The sequence below is a fragment of the Heterocephalus glaber genome, unplaced genomic scaffold (genome assembly GCF_053883595.1).
Source record: "Heterocephalus glaber isolate CG9 unplaced genomic scaffold, H.glaber_assembly_v1.0 deba00000613, whole genome shotgun sequence".
NCBI classification, from domain to species: Eukaryota; Metazoa; Chordata; class Mammalia; order Rodentia; family Bathyergidae; genus Heterocephalus; species Heterocephalus glaber.
This window is the reverse complement of record NW_028258152.1, coordinates 4,239,987-4,260,533: the sequence shown is the minus strand read 5'-3', so window position 1 is coordinate 4,260,533 and position 20,547 is coordinate 4,239,987. Positions and strand designations below refer to the sequence as shown.

General features: G+C 41.0%; 1 long non-coding RNA gene across 1 annotated transcript in view; it reads left to right on the top strand.

Moving 5' to 3' along the window:
* The window catches only part of LOC110346589 (uncharacterized), a 46,313-nt gene that overhangs the window by 14,633 nt on the left and 11,133 nt on the right, over positions 1–20,547 (top strand). Inside the window, exons 4-5 of the long non-coding RNA XR_002390717.2 lie at positions 806–929; positions 8,641–8,705. This is a non-coding gene — a long non-coding RNA (uncharacterized LOC110346589). The remainder of the gene's footprint in view (positions 1–805; positions 930–8,640; positions 8,706–20,547) is intronic.

Sequence of the window (20,547 nt, the reverse complement as noted above, 5' to 3'; positions counted from 1 at the left end):
TATACTGAAATTAACAAGGTTTGGGTCACTTACCTATCAATTATTTCAAATGAATGTTAAAAGGTGTATTTGAGAAACATGTACTTGCTGGCTTGTTGGGGACAGGAGGGTGTCCTGGGGTGAGACTCAGTCACACGAGGCAAGAGCTCTACCACTGAGCTCTACCCCAAACTCCTTGCTGGCATTTTAAATCATTGTTTTTGTCCACCTGGCTTGTGGGAGGCACTTCTGTCTTCAGAAGCCTAAAAAGGCCACCTGATGGCAGCTCCCTCACAACAAAGGGGTGGGCACAGGAAGAAGGTGCAGTCCCATACCCCACTGCAGATTCATAATCAGCCACTGGGGCTAGGGATTTAGCTCAGTGGTGCTGCCACCTGCCTCACAAGCGCAAGGTCCCAAGTTTGATCCCCGTTACCAAAAAAACAAATTTTTAAAGTCAAGCACTTATGACACAGATGAGGAGGGTAGCAGAGAACCTACTTGGAGGCAGCAACCATTTGTTTTCTCAAATTAAAGCACTCCAAAAATAAATAATACATAGAGCATTAGAAACGAGGCTTATTTTTGTTTTGTTTTGTTTTTTCCCCTCCACCTCCATGGATTCAGTTATTGCTATAGTTTGGATCTTACTTGCTCTCCAAAGTTCCGTGTTTTCAAGGATTGGTTGTCATCCAAGACACTATTAGGACGTGGTGGGACCTTTCAGGGATGAGCCCTAGTAGAAGGAAGCTGGGTCACTGGGGCTGTGTGTTTGAAGGGGGAACTGGAGCTCTGGCTGCTTCCTGTCTCCTTCTTTGCTTTCCAGATGCCATGAAGTAAACAGGCCTCCTATGCCACACATTCTCACTGTGATGTACTGTGCCAGTACTGTGATGTACTTGACCGAAAGCAACAGGGCCAAGCAACCATGGACTGAAGCCTCTGAAACTGTGAGCCAAAATAAAGCTTTTTTCCTTTTAAATTGATTCTCTCCCATATTTTGTTATAATGATGGAAAACAGGCTAATATTGGTATCACACTGTAAGTTACCTCATGACTCAGGATGGCTACTCAAGAGGTGCCAGTCATCATATCCCACATTCCAAGGAACAGAAAAAAAGAGGTCAGGACAAAAGTTCTCTCTCTCTCTCTCTCTCTCTGTCTGTACTGGAAATTGAACCCAGGGCCTTCATACTGAGCTACATTCCCGGCCCTTTTTATTTATTTCTTTATATTTTTGAGACAAAAATCTCACTAAATTGCTAAATTTCTCAGGCTGGACTCAAACTTGTAACCCTCCAGCCTCAGCCTCCAGGAGTGCTGGAATCACAGGTATGCACCTCCACACCCAGCTGTTTCCTTTTTAGAAGCCCGCACAGAAACCATGTTAAGCACTTTGCCATAGAGGCACTCCTTATTGTAGGCTTTATTTCAGATGGAAATGAAAATGAAGTCTTTATTTCAGATGGAAAAATCTAGGTAAATTACGCAGCTCTGCTTTGAAGAAGGGGAAGAGGGATATGAAGAAGAAACTTGTTTCTCCCACTCCTTCATACATGGAAAGTCTTGTGCAAAGAAATTAGTTTATATTTATGCTCCTCACACCTCCTTTGCTGAGGATTCTCCCTCCTCTACTTCCCTGAAACTGTTCTGTCAAATTCACCAAGTTCCAAATTGCCAAAGCTAATTATGTACGTGCTTCCTTCTTCATCTTCTTTGATTCCTGAACTACATGTGGCCCCTTTCATCAGCCCTTCCTCCTGGGACTTGGGCCACACTCCCCTGCTTTCCGAGGACCTCCCTGCTGCCCTCTCTAACTGCTGGCTCCTCCTCTTTCCTCTCCTTTGACTTCACACTCCCTCCCAAAAAGGTGTGCAATCCAGATTCAAATATCATCCACACTCTAAAGACTGCTCATCATCTACACTTCGCAACTCAAACAAAAGCTGTCCAAAATGACACTCTTGATTTCTAAATTAAAAAAAGAAAACAACTGCTTCCAGGTATCCTAAGCTCTGTGCATGAATAACTACTCACATAGCAGTCTTGATTCTGACCCTTCTTTCAGTCCTACATGTTCAGTTCACAAGTACAGTCCCATAAGCTCACTTCTAAAACATATTCAGATATGCCCACTTCTTTCCACCTCCCGGGCTACTACCCACTTGCAAATCAGCTTCATTCTTCACCTGGACTGAAGAACTAATCACCTGCAACAGACTATTTGTGTCTGCCCCAAACATGGCGTTGAATTCCTAACTTCCACCAATGTGACAGCCTCAAGAGGTAGGGCCTTTGGGAGGTGTCTGGAGGCAGAGGCCCTATAAATGGGATTAGAGCCATCGAAAAGGGGGCTCTGGAGAAAGTATCCTTGGAAAGACACAGTGAGAAGTTGCCATCTGTGAAGCCGGAAGCAGCTCTCACCAGACACTGAACCTACTGATGCCTTGATCTTGAATTTACCAGCTTCCAGAACTATGAAAAGTACATTTCTGTTGTTTATAAACTTCACATATATATTATATAATTTAAAATTTCAAGTAAACTAAATTTCCATCAAAAGAAGAATGTTCAAATATATTTCTGGTATTGCAATAAATGGACCAAGAGCTAGGCATGGCGGCACATGCCTGGAGTCCCAGCTACTTGGGAGGCAGAGGTGGAAGGGCTATTGGAGTCCAGGAGTTCGAGGCCAGACTGGGCAACAGAGTGAGACCCCATCTAGTAAAAATTGAAAAGCTGGGCCAGGGATTTAGCTCAGTGGTTTCTCCGCCTGCTGTCCAAGCGCAAGGACCCGAGCTCAATCCCTGGTACAAAAAAAAAAAAAACTTAAAAAGTACAGTTAAATTTAATTAATGAAAGACTACTATTAAATTAGAATAAAATTGTAGATATAGTAAAATTGTGACTGTACAAGTTGTATGTGCATATGTGCCTATATACACAGCAGTGCGCTGGAGCTGACCTGTCTCAATGGAGGACACCAGGTGTTAAAATGGGAATTTTTTTTTTGGTACCAGGGATCAAACTCTAAAATGGGAATTTTACAAGGCAGTTGTTAAGCCTAGCTGCTATTTACTTGTTTATTTAATTTTTTGGAGACAGGGTCTCACTTTGTAGTGCAAGCCAGCCTTGAACTCACTATGTAGCCCAGGCTGCCCTCAAACTCGAAACGATCCTCCTTCCTCAGCCTCCCTAGTTCTGGGATTAACAGGCATGCACCACCACACCCAGCTAAGCTTAGCTGTTATTAAATAGTAAACAAGAACAAATTATATTATAAACACAAGCACTCTAACTTCACTTCCTACTTATTTTACTACGTCATTTATGCTGTTTAAATCACCTGTGTCTAGTGTGTCTGTGTACATGTGCTTTACTGTGTCCTGGTATTGCAGATAGGTAAGTTAATTCGGTATCTTGTAGGCAGTTGGGGCCAGCCCATGAGGAGCCAACATGGACAGTCGAGGAGCCAACTGGAGAGGTCAATGAAGACACATTCAACAAAGGCCAGCATTGTAAGAGGAGAGAAACTACCACACCCATGTAGGATGAATAGCAGTGATCGATATTCTCAGTAGGTGTCAATCACCTGGGGAGGGGACCAAGATCTTCCTGGAAAGATCCCTGACCCATCCCTTACCACCAAAAATCCTTGCTCATTCCTTGTAAGCTTGCTACATGACTTATTTCCCCATTGGATCCCCATTTAATCAGTATTACCTAAGCAACTATACTTGTCATAATCTTATTGGTTGCTCATAGTTTTGTCCACCTTGTGATTTCTCTATATGCCTCACTTATCTGTATGTCAAGTTCTTTTCCCCTCCTTGGGAAGTTTTCTGCCATCACTTCTGTGAACAGTTTTTTATGTCATCTGCACTCTCTCCTCTTTCTTCATTGACTCCAATCAGTCTTATGTCATTCTTCTTTGCATCGTCTAGCAGCTGCTGGATTGATTTCTCATGTTCCTTTACAATTTTGAAGCAGTTTTTCTTTTCCTGGTCATTAATTGCAATCTTTTCTTCTGTATCTGAAATTCTATCCTCACATTGGTTCATTCTGCTGCGCAGACTTTCAGTGGAGTTTTTAATCTCCTGGAAATCTATTTGCATCTGTTTTATGGATTCCATTTGTTTCCTATGTTGGGATTCCATCATGTTCCTCAGGTCCTCTATTTTTTATCTGTGTCCTCCCTAGATTTATTAATCATGTCTTGCACCATGAGCAAATTCTTTGCTGTTATCTGAGTAATTATTTCTGATTTCATTTTTTCCAGATCCTCTTTTGTTGTCAGTTCAGAGAGCCCAAGTGGTTGAATATCAGATTGTTCCATCTCGTTTCCCTTTGGAGTTGTTGTAGGTGATCCAGAAGTCTGTTTCTGAGGCTTGTTTATATGTCTTCTCATTCCACGGGGCAGAGGGGTGCGTCTGGCACCCATGGGGCTCACCTTCTTTGCCCTAGGAGCTTGGGATGGCGGCGGGGGAGCCCACCTTGTGATTTCTCATCGGATCAAATATTACCTAAGCAACTGTACTTGCAATCTCACTAGTTGACTATAGTTTTGTCCCACCTTGAACCCACCTCACCATGTCATGGCTTTGTTCCATAAAACACCTTTGAGAAGTTGGGTGAGCGGGTAACCCACTTTCCAGTCCCCCTTCTGTCTCTCTTACACAGAAGCTATCTTTCTTTCAATAAATTTTTCCTATTCTTAACCTCCATTGTTCCTAGAATTCATTCTTCCCAATTTTAGAGAACCCAAACTCGCACTTTGGAAATCTAGCAAGTTTGGGAGTTCCATCTCTTCCCCCTCCATCACTGGCCCAATGCTGCATGTGTCTGCCCAGCTCCATCTTAGCTGTTGGATCCTAGTTTGAAATTTGCCAAGATAATGATATAGGGTACCAAATAAGCAAAATAGTCCAAACAAAGGAAATATTATAACTCCCAACCTGCTAGATATCCAAAACGCTGGTTCTCTAAAATCAAAGAATGAATTCTAGGAACAGTGGAGGTTAAGTGTAGGAAAAATTGGGCTGGGGATTTAGCTCAGTGGTTCTCCTGCCTGCTTCGCAAGCGCAAGTTCCCCAGTTTGATCCCCAGTACCACCGCCCCCCAAAAAAAGAGTAGGAAAAATTTATTGGGAGAAAGATAGCTTCTAAGGGAGACAGAAGGTGGACTGGAAGGTGGGTTGCCCATCCACCCCGCTTCTCAAAGGTGTATGGGGCAAAGCCATGAGGTGAGGTGGTTACAAAGTGGGATAGAACTATAAGATCCAATAGAAAATTACGAGGTAGGCATAAAGTGGGACAAAAGCATGATCAACCAATAAGATTACAAGTACAGGGCTGGGGATTTAGCTCAGTAGTTAGGCTGCCTGCCTTGCAAGCACAAGATCCTGAGTTAGATGCCCGGTACCAAAAAATAAAAAAAATAAATAAAAGTAGATCTGCCCAGGTAATATTGATTAAATGGAGATAAAATGGGGAAGCTAATCACATAGCAAGCATACATGGATTCCCCGGAAGGAATGGGCTAGCTGGGGATGGTTTGGTCCCCTATTAAGGTGGTTGAGATCTATTTAGAATATTCATCCGCAGGGGAAGCAGGTGGATGTAATAGTTTCTCTCTTTTTATAATGTTAACTTTCAGTGAATGTGCCTTAATTGTCTTCTATCCTGAAGGCCCAGCCTTGTCGTTACTAATTTAGCTGTTTTAAATAATAGGAGGGTTTAGATGCTGATAAATTCTACAAACTATTGTTGATTGGTTTTGCTTTCTTGGTTGTCTAGACAAGAAAATATGAGAGAATATGTTAAAAATAGATATAATTTTGATGATATGCTTATTCTCATTATATTTTGCACTTGATCTTAGCCAAAGGCCAGGAAGCGATTATTCTCATTATATTTTGAATGGCATAAAAAGATGAAATATTCTCCCAGCACTGGAAAACTATCATCCAAGTCAGCAAAACAATTGCTCTTCTCATTGACAAATGACCAAATTCTTCCAATAGCTTTTCCTTCTCTCACTCTTATGCATAAAAGCATCAGCCAGTGTCCACATTAGAATGCACACATCATGGGGCCAGGAATTTAGCTCAGTGGTTTCGCCACCTGCTGCGCAAGCTCAAGGACCTGAGTTCGATCCCTGGTACCAAAAAAAAGAATGCACACAGCAGAGCTAATGGTTAAACATTCAACAGCACCACACTTGCAATGCGTGTAAAACTGTAGATCAAGATTGTAAGGAAGCAATTAATAAATTAAAATTATAGGTAAAATACTCATTTTAAGTATTTCTATTTGTAATACTTTGAGGATAAAACAATTTTTAAAGTGCAAAAATATAATGAAAACATTTTTCAAAAGAAGTCACATCATGGTATAACTCTATTACCAATGAACTATTTGTCTCTTTCCTTACCCTTCCTTCCTTCCCTCCACAAATACACACTTTTGCCCTCCTGTGGGTAAAGCACTGATCTTATGAGCTTATACAACCTTGTGGAATCAGAAGTAATACAATTATGCCATCGAGTATTTTAAGTGTCAGTTTTATTAAATGCTATAAAAGTGAAGAACAAAGAACCCAGACTAGAAATACAGAGGACACCTTTTGAGAAGTGACCTTTAAGCCGGTACTGTATTAGAGCAGTTAGGCCAACAAGCTGAGTAGGAAAGAGCACCCCAAGAGGAGGCAACAGCGTAAGCAAAAGCCTAGACAAAATGAAAAGCGATGGGTATGTGGACCTATGGACAAGTCCATATGGCTGGAGTGGTAGAAAGTGCAGAGCTAGGAGGGAGTGGGGCCTGGGCTGGAGCCAAATTGCCCAGGGGTTTATAGACATTGGAAAAGACTTGTACACAAAGGTAATGAGACACCATCGCTGAATCTTAGCATTGCTTGCAGAATTGACAAAATGAAAATTAAGAGTCAAGTTAGCTCCACTAGGTTCCAGGTTCAAATTATAGAAAGTGATACAATCTAATCCTTTTGTTCTTTTGCCTTACCTTGTTCTTCATGATATTGAACATCAAATACAGGAAGATCAAAAGGTCTCAGACTCGTCAGATTTAGAGAATCTAAAGGAAATGATGTTATCAGAACCCTTTGGTTTGGACTCCGTAGATTTAACTAAAATTTGAGTTAGATTTAGATTTTGTTATTTAAGGTTCAGATATAATTAATTCAAATTACCCATTTCACATGGTCCACTCTCCTCCTAAGGTTTCTGCAGATTCCTGGGGACTTCAACTTACCTGGTCACTCTGGCACAGGACACTATTCTAGGCATATCTTGCACTCTGCCTGTACCAACCCTAGATTCCGCTTTGCCAGCCTTCCTTCCCTCCTTCCTTCCTCTCTTTCTCCTTCTCTTCCTTTTCTCCTTTTTTCCTCTCTCCCTATCCTAAAAGTCACAAGCTTATTCTGATACCTATATATTATCCAATGTTGCAAGGTTCATTGTTGTTTCTCCTTTTCCATATTTGCAAATCACCTTTCTTACAACAAAGAAGGGGGCTCCCATTATCCTTGATATATTTACCTATTTTCTCATGCCTGGAATGCATAGAAAATTGTTTCAGAATTGCTAAACCATACCCCCAAGAAAACAATCATGTATATTTTAAAATGAGACTGCAGCTCAGAATTGCTCAAATGTTTTGCTTGATTCAAAAACAGCAGAGCCAAAACTATACTTTTATTCTTCTGACTTCTCCTTCTACATCCTTCCCACTATTTCTGTTTTGTTCAGGATAGTGAAACAAAATAATGACTCTCAAATATTTTATTCCTACTTATAATTAATTAGGTACACTCTAGAGCAGTACTCAAGGGGTCAGAAACATAAGGGAGTATGAACAAAGTCGGTTTGGACTAGACTTTTTTGGACAAATTCTGTACTTTAAACGAAAGAAACAATAGAATCAAAAGACATTTTAAAAATAACATCATTTGTACTGCATTGTTTTTAAAAAACTAGCCAATGAGATTAGGGAATTAGCTTTAACTAGATGGGTACAGATTACTGTGAGCTCATTTTGATATCTGCAAGCTGTTATCCACCCACTCACTCTCCTGAGAACTAGGCTAAGCAATCGGGTACAAAAGATCCCACTTCCCCAGATGGGGAGGCCGTTTCTTTGGTAGAGAATCATAGATTTAAGATTGCGAGATTTGAAATCTTGTGTGAAAGTTCTTAGCTAAGGTTGTCAACTAACATACTATAAAAATCCCTCTGCAGTTGCTAAAAGTGACAGTAATGGCAAAGCCCAGGTACAACTCAGCTTTAGCCCTATACGTATAAACAACCTAAAAACAGAAGTACAGTTGTTTTTTTGAGCAAGAGTACTTAGGTAAGAAACATGGCAATTAGAATGCATGCGGTAATTACAGATGTGCTAAAAGGGCATGGGTGTTATACTCCCCTATTATTGCTGGGTCTTGGAAGGAACCATTACGATACCGTGATAGTGAAACTGTTCATTAGAAGACATGTCATACCACACATTTTTGAAAAACAAAATGAAAAATCTTACTCTCTCCTCTCTGGAGGCAAGAGTAATAGGATTTTACCAACAATTTTAAAAATTAAAAAATATCAGGAATAGGAAGGGCAACTAACTATGTCTCCCTTTGTGTGCTTCTAGAGTATCGTCCTGCTGACAATCCTTTCCTAGGACTGCCTGTTGCCACCAGGAAAAAGATGCCACAGGTATGAGATAAAGAGGAGAAGCCAGTGAGTTACTGTTTCTAAAACAATCCATTGTCCTTGAGACCTTATTTTTCTAAAAAAGATTTTGAAGTGGACCCTCGGGGAATAAAGCTTTTATCTGAAGAGCATATAGAAAAAACCCCAGAATACTATAGTTTGCTCTGCATGGTGAGAGGTGATGAGGTTGGTGGATCATTGTCTCCAAGTTCAGTTTGTCTCCTCAGCCTATCCCCAAGGACATCAGGACATATGTTGGTGTCCAGAGAAACAGGCCTTGCTTGTCTTCATCTTAGCTTGGAAAAAGGGACACCTGAAGATTTCTACCCCAGTTTCCCATAGCATCAAGAAGATGCAGTGTGCTTAAATTTCATCCTTCCAGTGAGGGCTGGCCAGGTTCTAGCTCTCTGCATTAGCCTAAGACTACCTTTGCTGCCCTGAATTAGTTTTAAAGTAGCTCCTGCCAAAAAGTATGCATACAACACAAATGTCCATAGACAGATGAGGGACTCAACAAAATGTGATATACACATAAGAATATCATTCGGGCTTATAAAAAGGAAAACCACATGCTACAACATGGACAGACCTTGAAAACGTGCTCAGTAAAATAACCCAGTCACAAAAGAACAAACACTATATGATTCCACTTATTTGAGGTACCTGGAGTAGTCAAATCCCTAGAGACAAAAAGTAGATGGTGGTTATCAGGGGCAGGAAAGAGGGGGAAATGGGGAATTACTGTTTAATGGGTACAGTGTCAGTGTGGAATGATGGCGAAAGTTTTGGAGAGGAGTGGTAGTGTTACAGGAAAGCAACTCCCAACCTGTTAGGTGTGTAGGGTTTGTGTCTTATGTCACCAAAGAAAGGACTTGAGGACAAAGGAGGTAAAGAATAGGAAGATTTTATTAAGAGAAAGTCCCTGAGAGGCAGGAGGGGCCCTGAAAGTGAGGTTGTTTATCTAGAGGTTTTCTATATTGCAAAATCACATCATTACATCACAGGTTACCTTTGGTCAAACTGTGATAAACCTATAGGATTACAAGTACCGTCTCTTTGCTAATATTGATCTAATAGAGAAAAGAGGTATGTAGTAAGGGTGCATAGCAAGGAGAAGGACAAAGGGATTTCTGGAAGGGGTAGGAGCAAGGCCCAGAGCATTCTAATCTATCTGTGTGTTTGTTATGTTGTTTCTATGTGTTTGCTATATTGTTTGGGCTTATTGGACCAAATGATGCTGGCTCCAGTACAGCTTTGAGCTATCCTTTATCTGTGGGGAGGCTTGCCGGCCTGGTTTGCCTCCTCTCTGTTCTGATGCTGTCTTGGGCCCAGTCTTTTTCTAACTGCCTCTCAGTCTTTAGCTGACTTAGCTCTCTGCGCCAGTAGTTTTGGTTGTACAGCAGTGTAATACACTTAATGCCTCTGAATTGCACACTTCCCTATAAAAATGGTTAAAATGCTAAATCTTTTTTTTTTTAATGGTAAATCTTATACATACTTTGCCAGATTTTTTTTTTTTTTTAAAAAAAGCTCTTGTAGTTTATGGGCTATAGTTACAAAATCTGAAGTGAGTTTCATTATATTATTTTTCACGATTTAATCATCAAATTTATGTTCTGAGTAAGACGCTAAGGAATAATGAGGCATAAGTAATTCTCCTCACCACCGATGCACAATCCTCAAACCCCCTTGTAGAAAATGTGGCCTCTGTTGAAATATGTTTATCCTTCTAAACCCAATGGAAATGACCTTCGAGATCAACCCACTGAGTTCACCCTAGGTAGCTGTTCCTCTCTGTGTGCTATGCCTAGGACAGGGGCCAATGTCACCTTCTGGTCTACCTCCTAAGACTAGCAAGCCTCTTTCCTGGCAGCTTTTGGCCCAGGGAAACCCCACCTATTGCACAACTCCTTCCCACAACTTCCACATCAGGAATAGTCTTTGCTTCTCTTTTACCCACACATCACTGTCACAGTGCTCCCTCGGCTCCTTAGGTGTGGTCACTCCGCAGCAGGCACTCGGAGAGTAGCCCAACCAGATGCTATTGGGATCACTGGGTCACTTTTGACCTACAAAAACAACTTCACATAATGAACCAACTATTATGCATAAATACTGATTATTTATCTTCATGTCTTCCATAGCCCCTCTATCTTTCAGGAGTAGGTGCTCAGTGACTAATGCACGAGAATCTCACGTGAGAGGCGCCCTGCACCAAGTGTGGAAGCGAGGTTGAGGGGGTGATTAGAGATCCTCAGAGAGGAGGAGGAGTGGACCACTAGTCACTGGGCTTATTTTCAAGCTGGAGAAGACCAGGGAGACTTGTGCTTTGCATAAACAACTGTAATCTTCACAACTACATGCTCATTATTACTGTCCCCATCTGACACGTCAGGAAACTGAAGCTTAGGGAACTCGGAAAACTTGCTCAAGTCACATGGCTAATACAGGACCCACTTACTAATCATTCCCCAAATTCTTTCTTTACATAATTCCAGTGAAGCTATTTTAACCAATGAAAAATATTTTCTCTCTTTGAAATATAATATGGCTGGCCAAGTGATCATCGCAGATACACAAGCACTGTGCTCACCAGGGAATGAAAACATTGTGGTGTTTTGGGCTCCATGGGCAGCAGAACTGTAATTGAATGTTTATGCCCCATGAGTGGTTACAATGCATTGATGTGTTAGACTTCGGATTTGTATACTACAGATTTGGTTCCACCTGCTTCTCCCATGAAGATTCCCAGCCATTGGCCTATTCCAGAGTCCAGGTATGGAAGGGCCAGGCTTGAGCACAATCTTTATTTCACTCACAGTGGTAGCACCTACAACAGCCATAATACCTCTGCCTAACCTCCTGGATCCACAGAAGTTCCAGTAGTACATAGGTCATGAAATCCAGCTTTCCCAGTGGAGCCACTTAAATTCAGGTGCTATGGGTAAGAAGAGGAGTTCAAAGTAGTTCATTTAAAAGAAATTTGTTCTAAGGGTTTGTTCTGTATCAGGCACTGTTGGAGCACCAGGAAAACCATGGTAAAACCAAAGTTCCAGCTTTTGGGAACCTCAGATTCTTTGAGGGGAGCCTCAGGTCCTCCGAGTGGCAGCCTGTGCTTTAACCCCTGCAGCACACAGCCAGTTCCAGTGGCCCTCTCCTCTGTGTGTCTCCTAATTGTCACGGCAACATTTGGTGAGGAAATAGAAACTGAATATACAGGGATCATTATACAAGGACTATATAACAAAAACAGTGCCAAATGTTCTATGTCCAAGAGTTCTATTATTATTGATATTATTATCCATAAATAACACTGAAGGGTATTTTAGGCATGATTTGGTGCAGGAAACAGAAATGACTCATCATGTTTTATTTATTTTTGGTGCCAGGGATCAAACTCTCATCCTTGTGCTTGCACAGCAGGTGGTGAAACCACTGAGCTAAATCCCCAGCCCTACCCATCATGTTTTAAACAGAAAAGGATTTAACTCATGGAATTAGTTGTTAATAAAATCCTTAGCAGAACATGGTCCTAGCACCACATCTTAGAAGCTCCTTAGAAGCTGTTGCTCTGAGTGGGTTCAAAAATGCACGGTCAAAGCTGTGGTGGAGAAATTAGGAAGCCGAACATGGCATTCAGCTTCCTGTCCATGGCAGTGCCTCTCAGGGTGCAGAAAGCTGGGGGATGAACCCAGCAATATTGCTACCAGGAAACACCACATGGAATGACTGTTTGCAACAGAATAAGGCAAAAATCACGGGACTTGCCTCCCAAATCTCACGCAAGTATACTAAATTGGAGCACTCGATTTTAGGGAACAAAAATTTCAGCTTTCCAAGGTACACAGGAGAGAAAAACATACTAGAAGAACAATGAAATAGAAGTGAATCAACCAGTTGACCGTTGTTACCCCACAAGTTACCATGCTAATGGATCACTGTGACCCTAGTCAAGCCTCACCTCCAGTATGTGCCTGGTACAATAAATAAATGCATGGTGGGTATCGTAAGAGTGAAATTTCCTGTCTTTTAAAATTCTGTTTTAAAAGTTTTTCTTAAATGATGCAGAGTTGGTTGGTTGGTCACTCATTTCAAATATAAACTCCTATTATTGGCTCATATTCTTGTAAAGTAAATTTTTTTTAATGGGAGGAAGCTAGATTTTCCTCTTTCCTTTGTTGGACAATGTATTTCTGCTTCAAACCCCCATGGCTTTTGTTTCCTCCAAGGAGAAGTGTTCTGACTTTGTTTATTTTTAGAAATTGAAGGCTGCATACAGAGAATGATCTTAAAAACTGGAATCTCAAAAGAGAACTTCCAAGCAATGGTCTTTATCCCAGGATAGCAGCACTTCTTAGTAGGTTATAAAAGTATAGCCCTGTAACGGGTCAGCCTCTGATGTTCTTTGTTTGTCCGATACATTAAACAGCATTTTCAGGACTACATTTCACTTTCTTTCCCTATGGCAGTTTGACAGCGAAATTCATCTGCCCTTAAGGAGAAGTTAGCCGCATGTTTTTCTTACTTAAACTGAAACTAAAAATTAGAATTGGCACTAAGTTGTATAAATAGAATAGTATTAAGAGAAACAGATTCAAAGAATGTTTTTGAGGAAAACAGGATGTCACTCTCACTAAATACACTGGACTGGCTCCCTGCCTTTCACTTATAAAATGGGCCATTTTCTTTCTACCTTTGGATGGGCCATCCTTTTCTTCTATAAACCAAGACAGAACTTCCTCTAGATTCACAAATCCCACGTTTCCACCCCTCCAAAAAAATAAATATAACAGCTCCTGAAAACAATGGGCCTCTCTCCCTTTTGAGGGCACACACTATTTCTTAAAGTGTGGTTTTTTTGGTTTGTTTGTTTTTTTTGGGGGGGGGGGTGGTACCGGGGATTGAACTCCGGACCTTATACTTGTGAGGCAGGCCTCGGAACCACTGAGCTAAATCCCCAGCCCTAAAATGCGCATTTTAAAAATTCTGCCTAATCCTCAATAAATATAGGTAGAATATTAGAACCAAGAGGAATTTTAAGTCTTACCATTTTACCCTCATTTTTAAGTGAAGAAACTGAGATACAATGAGGTTGTGTTTTATTTCACACATTCAGGCTCTACTCCTTACTTTGGTTACAGATTTATTCCTCCAGTAAATACCTAGCACGTGTGACACATGAAGCTGATATAGGGGGAAGAGATGTAACTCCCAAACCTACTAGATATCCGAAATGCGAGTTCGTGTTCTCTAAAGTTGAAGAATGAATTCTAGGTATCAACAGAGCTCAAGAGTAGGAGAAAGCTTCTCCCTAAGAGAGACAGCAGGGGACCTGAAAGTGGGTTGCCCACCCACCCCACTTTTCAAAGATGTTTTATACAGCAAAGCCACGTGGTGGGGCGGCTACAAAGTGGGACAAAACTATAAGACTGAATGGAAATTTACAAGGTGGGCATGAGCTGGGACAAGACCATGACCGACCAATAAGATTACAAGTACAGTCACCAGGTCATATTGATTAAATGGGGATCCAATGAAAAGACAAGTCACATACAAGGAATTTCCCATTTAGAATATCAATCACTGCTCTCTATCTCTAGGGGAAGTAGTACTTCTTTTCCTTTTTAGAATGCTGACCAGTGAATGTGCCTCAATTGTTCTCCATGTTAGCTCCTTGCTGTGTTGGCTCCTGGAGGGCTGGTCCTGTCTAACTGCACACAAGATACCTAATTAACTTACCTATCTGCTATAAAGCTACATGGTCCTGGACCATGGTGCTTCTAGGGTGGCTGGAAGATGTTAATACTGTCACCAGACAGGTCCTAGAAGGTTCCCAGCAGGGAGATGAGGAACCAAAACCCCCACTGTCACCCCCACCACCTACCTGTAGAATAAGTTGCACGTTACCTACCATCATGAAAAAAGAATTTTTAAGACCAGCCAGAAAGAGGTACACAAGGACTTAGTTTGCAAAATTTTAAAAGTACAAAGAAATAGAGTGCTGGCCTTCAAGAGAGATGCATGCTATTTCCTGAAGGGGAGATCATTAGTTTTCTTTAGAGGGTGGAGACCTGTGAAGAAGGTGGCCCAGCCTACAGGGGGAGTGGCCTGCGTTACAAGTGTAAGTCCAGCTTTGTTTGTTTTTCTAAGTTGGATAATTTAAGCATTCTTTGAATTTTCTCAGTCTGAACCTTTTATTATTATTATTATTATTATTATTATTATTATTATTATTTTGGTACTGGGGATCCAACTCAGGACCTTGCGCTTGCAAGGCAGGGGCTGGAACCACTGAGCTAAATCCCCTGCCTGGCCCGGTCTGAACCTTTATCTTAACATAGATTCCTGCACTTTACTTTCTCAACTAAGCCAATTTATGCACTTACAGTATCTTTAAGAAATTTGGGTGTGATGCCTTTGGAAGGAAAGGAGCCTAAATTAACCGAAGGAATGCTTTGGGTAAATCCACTGTGTCCCAGAAGTTGCAGTCATCCTTTCTCTCAGTTTTGTTTTGTTTTTGAGAAAGGGGCTCCCTGTGTAGTTCAGTATGGGATAACCATCAACAGAAGTGTGCTCACTAAAGGAAGCTCATAGGAAAAATTCACAATGGATGCAGAAGTCAGAGATAGAATAAACAGGAAGCCTTTCTATCTCCAAACAAATATAGAGAAAAAAATCTAAAATAGACTATAATCTGTGTTTTAAATTTTGAAAATAGAGTGTGTGTTGAAAAGATAAGCAAATGGCAATTCACTATAAAAAAAAAAGGCCAAAATAAAAAAAATAAGAATATCTAGATATGATAGAGAGTTTCTACTCAAATTTACTTCTGGAGGAATAGATCAACTAGATTAGATTCCACTGAAGAAGGAAGCAGTAAACTTGAAGATAAATTTGAAAAAAAAATTCCTGAATATAAGACAGATAAATAGACTGCATCAAAAAGCATGAAGAATAGACTGAAAGGATCAATTTCAAGCTTCAAAGATCTAACAAGAATTCTTGCTAGAAAGAGAAAATAGGATATGGGAGACAAAATATTTGGGGAAACAGTGGCTGATCGATAACGTCAACTGATAAAAGGTATCTTTTCCTCTTTTACTAGATAATTGGCTGCTTATGGACACAAACTAATTATGCTTATATTCTTAGACCATTTTAAGAACATATTAAATATTTGTTTAATATAATTTAATTGTACAAATACAAACAAAGAACAAATATTAATACTATGCAAGATGTGACATCTCATTAGAGAAGTAGAGAGGCTACTTCCAGCTAGGATTATAGAAGAAGAATGCATTGAAGAGGTAAATGAGTACAAATTGACAAGCAGAGAGAAGGGGCTAGGCATTTCAAGTGATAGGTCTCCCACTACCTCAGCAGCTATTATGTATAGTAGCTGCCCTCTTTCTATGGTGCCTTGCCCCCTCCCCTGGGTGACGTCATGCCAAGATGTTGCTCCCACCAAAGAACAAACCCTTCTTCCCAGCATGCCCCTGTTCCTGCCTAGAAAGTAACCTAATACTCGCTCACCTCCTACCATCTAGTGACGTCACCGGCTCCTCCATTCCCTAGTCACTACCTCACTCAACCCAGCCTCAGCCCCTACAAGTCCCACCCCAGTCTCTATAAAAGACTCTCCCTGTCCCAGCCATATTGCTTTTGTCACTCCTTTGTTCAGAGACAGCCCGGCAGATCTATTCCCCTAATAAAGGCTTGTTGTGGCCTGGTCTGGTCTTGGTTTTCAGCCCTTTTACCTGACACCAAGCAAATAAGAAGATCTAACAATTATGCATAGTGCACCTTGGCAGTTTATGCTAAGAAGGCGACTCACACTGAGCTCCTAGAGAGTTTGTCCTAAGGAGAGGACTTAGGCCGGGGATTGGTCAATCCAGAAAGACTAAACGTGACTATCAGATCAGAGCTGTAACCCATAAGATATTGGCCTAAACACTAGGAATGAGAGAAGGTCTGAAAGTTGAGTTGAATCATATGGCTAATGAGTCAATAAATCATGCCTATGTCACGAAATCCCAATAAAAAACGGGACAGCAAAACTCAAGTGAGGGTCCCAGTTAAAAATATTTGGTTTGTATGTTACACATCAGTGTCTATGTGCTTCTTCTTTTGGCTGGTCTTGATTTGTATCCTTTTTTGCTATAATAAAACTGGAATCATAGTTATACCATTGACCCTTGAACAGCAAGGGGGTGAGAGGCACAATCCTTATGAAGTAAAAAATCTGAGTATTGGGTCGGGGATTTAGCTCAGTGGTTTCGCCCCCTGCTGCGCAAGTGCAAGGACCCAAGTTTGATCCCCGGTGCCGAAAAAAAAAAAATCTGAATATAACCTTTGTCTTCCCACAATTGCAGCAGGAGGTGGCTATGGAATTATTACAGTAGCACAGTATGTACTACAGTTATTTTTTTTCAGGGAACACTGAGCTACATATGCCAGACTTTTAAAATTTTTATTTTATTCAATTAATTAATTTATTTATTTATTGTTGGTACCAGGAACCGAACTTGGGACCTTGAGCTTGCAAGGCAGGCAGTAGAACCACTGAGTTAAACCCCTGGCCCTTAAAATTTTATTTTGAGATCAGGTTTCCCTAAGTTGCCTAAACTCCCTAAATTGCAATCTACCTGCCTCATTCTCCTGGGTAGCTGGGATTCTAGGCATGTACCACCATGTCCAGTGATAGTTTATTTTATGCAGTTATGATTTAACACGGCATCTTTAAATTTGTTTACATTTTTCTTGACTGTAAACAGTGCCATGTAAGGTCTGTGTTTCTGTGTATAACTTCTGATAGATTTTTAACCTTTTATAAGATATCTATGTCTACTTTATGGCACTGAATGATAAAATAGACTATTTTCTGCATGATTTATGCATTTCTAAGCAAATTTTGTCTTAATTGTTTAAATACTCCTCGTGTATATAGTTCATCTGTCAGTTTTTTCATATTTTCGCATCTCCCCCAAAGTCCACTAAGAAGTGGACCCTTGCAGTTCCAAGATGTGTTGTTCAACTATAGTGGTTTCCAGAGTTCTGTAGATCATTCTAGTAAATTATCAACAGAGGTAGTGTGAACTCCCGTTGTAGCCAGTTTGTCAGAAGTGTAGGTGGCCTGGGAACTCCTGAGCTTGCTGATGCTGTCAGACACAGTGGTCCCTTGTGGAGGACTGTACCCTTAATCTGTGTCTGGTTCAGGGTAGTTAGCGTGAGGAGACACTGCAGCCCTGAAGTGGGATCATGTTTTACATGCTCAAGGACAGTGAGAAGGCTGAGGCACCTACAGTGAGTAATGGTGCTATAGTTTAGAGCTGAAATAGCTACCAAAGGCTCATGTGTTCAGTACTTGGTCCCCAGCTTGTCACTACTGGGAGGTGGTGAAAACTTTAGGAGGTGGGCCTAGTGGAAGGAAGGTAAGTCATTGGGGGTATGCCTTTTGGAGGACATTGCAACTCCAACCTTTTACTCCCTTGCCTCTTGACTGCTGTGATGTGAATAGGCCTCCTCCACTATGCACTCTCCCTGTGCTGTACTGTGCCACCACAGGTCCAAGGCAATAGGGCTTACCATGGACTAAAACCTCTGAAGCCATGAGCCAAACTAAACCTTTCCCCTTTCTAAGTTATTAGCTCAGGTATTTTGTTGCAGCAATGGGGAGCTGATTAACTAGAATGGTAAAAGCGATAATATATGAGGCTGACTGGTATCCAAGGCCAGATCATGTAAATGGTGGCTCTTGGTTCTGGCTGAACATTAGAAAAACCAGGGAGCTTTTATGAGAAACCATTGTCCAGGCTCCATCCCAGATCAACTAAATTAGACTCTTTCAGCATGGATTCAGGTATCTGTAGTTTTGTAATTTCTTCAGAGGACACAGATCCTGATGTAGACACTGCTTGGTCATAGTAAAAAGACATTAGATTTGTTCTGAGTGAAAGGGGGAGCAGAGAAATGACATAATCTGTTTTAAAGTCTTAAAAGACTCTCTGGTGGCTGTGTGAAGAAAATTGGGTAGTGGAACAAGACTTGAAGCAAGAGGAGATCAGGTGAGAGGTGAGGGTAGGCAAGTAGGTACAGAGAGTTGAAGGAAGTAGAGAGAAATGGTTATATTTGGGATAAATTTTGGAGGAAGACAATATGCTGATGAACTGGATAAGTAGTATGAGAGAAAAAAGTCATAGATGAATGCCTGAATTTTTTGTTAAAGCAAGAATGTAAATGGTGACACTGATTACTACTATAAGGAGAATGTAAGGTTTAGATCTAAAATGGCCCCCCAAAGTCCGATGTGGGCTCTTGGAAGGCAATTGGATCATGGAGGCACTGTACTCATCAGTGGATTGATCCATTAATAAATTAATAGTTGAGGGGCTGGGGATTTAGCTCAGTGGTTTCGCCACCTGCTGCGCAAGTGCAAGGACCTGAGTTCGATCCCCGGTACCAACAAATTAATTAATTAATTAATTAATTAAATAGTTGAATGTGCTATTGGGAGGTAGGGCCTGGTTGGAGGAGTAGATGTCTGGGGGTTGTGAGCTGGAAGGGGGTGTTCTTGTCCCTGGCTCTTCCCTTCTCTCTCTCTGTTCTTTGGCTGCCATGGACCAAGAAGCTGTGCTCCTCCCTACCTTCCATCATGTTGTTTCTGCCTTGGAGCCAGGTGACCATGAAACAAAGCCATAAACCAAAATAAACCTCTCCTCCCTTAAGTTGTGTGTGTCAGGTATTTTGTCCCATTGACAGGAAAGTGAGTAATAGAATGTGATCCGCTGGTCAGGACTGAGTCAGATGTGCCCCTGCAGCAAAAGATGAAGTCACTTTTGTGGAAAACACAACCTTGAGCGGCAGAGGATATTTTACCAGCGTAAAAATCAGGACCTGCTAACAAAGGCAAAAGGCAAGGGAAAGATGTTGGGTGACTAAGACCAATGAATAGCTCACTTGAGGTCTGTTGGTTATATCTTAGAGGATATACTGAGTGAAACAAAGTTTAAGAACAACATTTAGTTTTCCTCTCCCTTTCCCTTCCCAGGCAATTCAGCCCTAAAGCCAGTAGGTGGGACAATGGAGGTAGGCAGAGTCCCCAGCTCTGTCCACTGAGAAGCCCAGAACCTTCTACAACCCAGCAACAATGAGCACACTTATTGCCCAAATCTTGGCTTTTAAATATCATTCTCCATTACAAGGAAGAGAAATAATAGATTCCATGGCAAGGGTAAAACAAGTACAACAGGAGTCCAAAACTGAAAGTAAAGAAGTGCTAAGAAATGATGGGGACAGCAAAAGGATGTAGAAGCCAGCTTGAAGGCAAGAGTTAAATTGGGGAGAATTTGAGCATTAAAAGAAATAATGATAGTAATGAAATAAACTAGGACACTGTGAGTCCAAATTGATGAAATAAGTGAATATATAGAAAGTTGGAGGGTAAAGAAAGTTTTTGCATACGTTTCAAAGTGCCTTCCTAAAATGTTGATATTAATTATAAAGGAAAAAAGAAAATTTTGTAATGAAGAAGGCTGGTGAATACCACTGAACTTAAATCATGTGATCAAAGGGAACATTAGTGATAAGACAGTTTGAAATTGAGCCTCATGTGACAGGAATTAATAAGGTGCAGAGCATTGTTTCTATGATACTCTTGCCAAAGATGCACATCTCAAACTTAATCCTGATGGAAAATCAGGCAAACTCCAAACTGAGAGATCCTACAAAATAACTCCCCTGTAATTTTTGAAGTGTCAAGGTCTTGAACGTATAAGAAAGACTAAGGAAATATTCAAGCCTAACAGATACTAAGAGGCATGACTACTAGGCACAAACTGTGGTT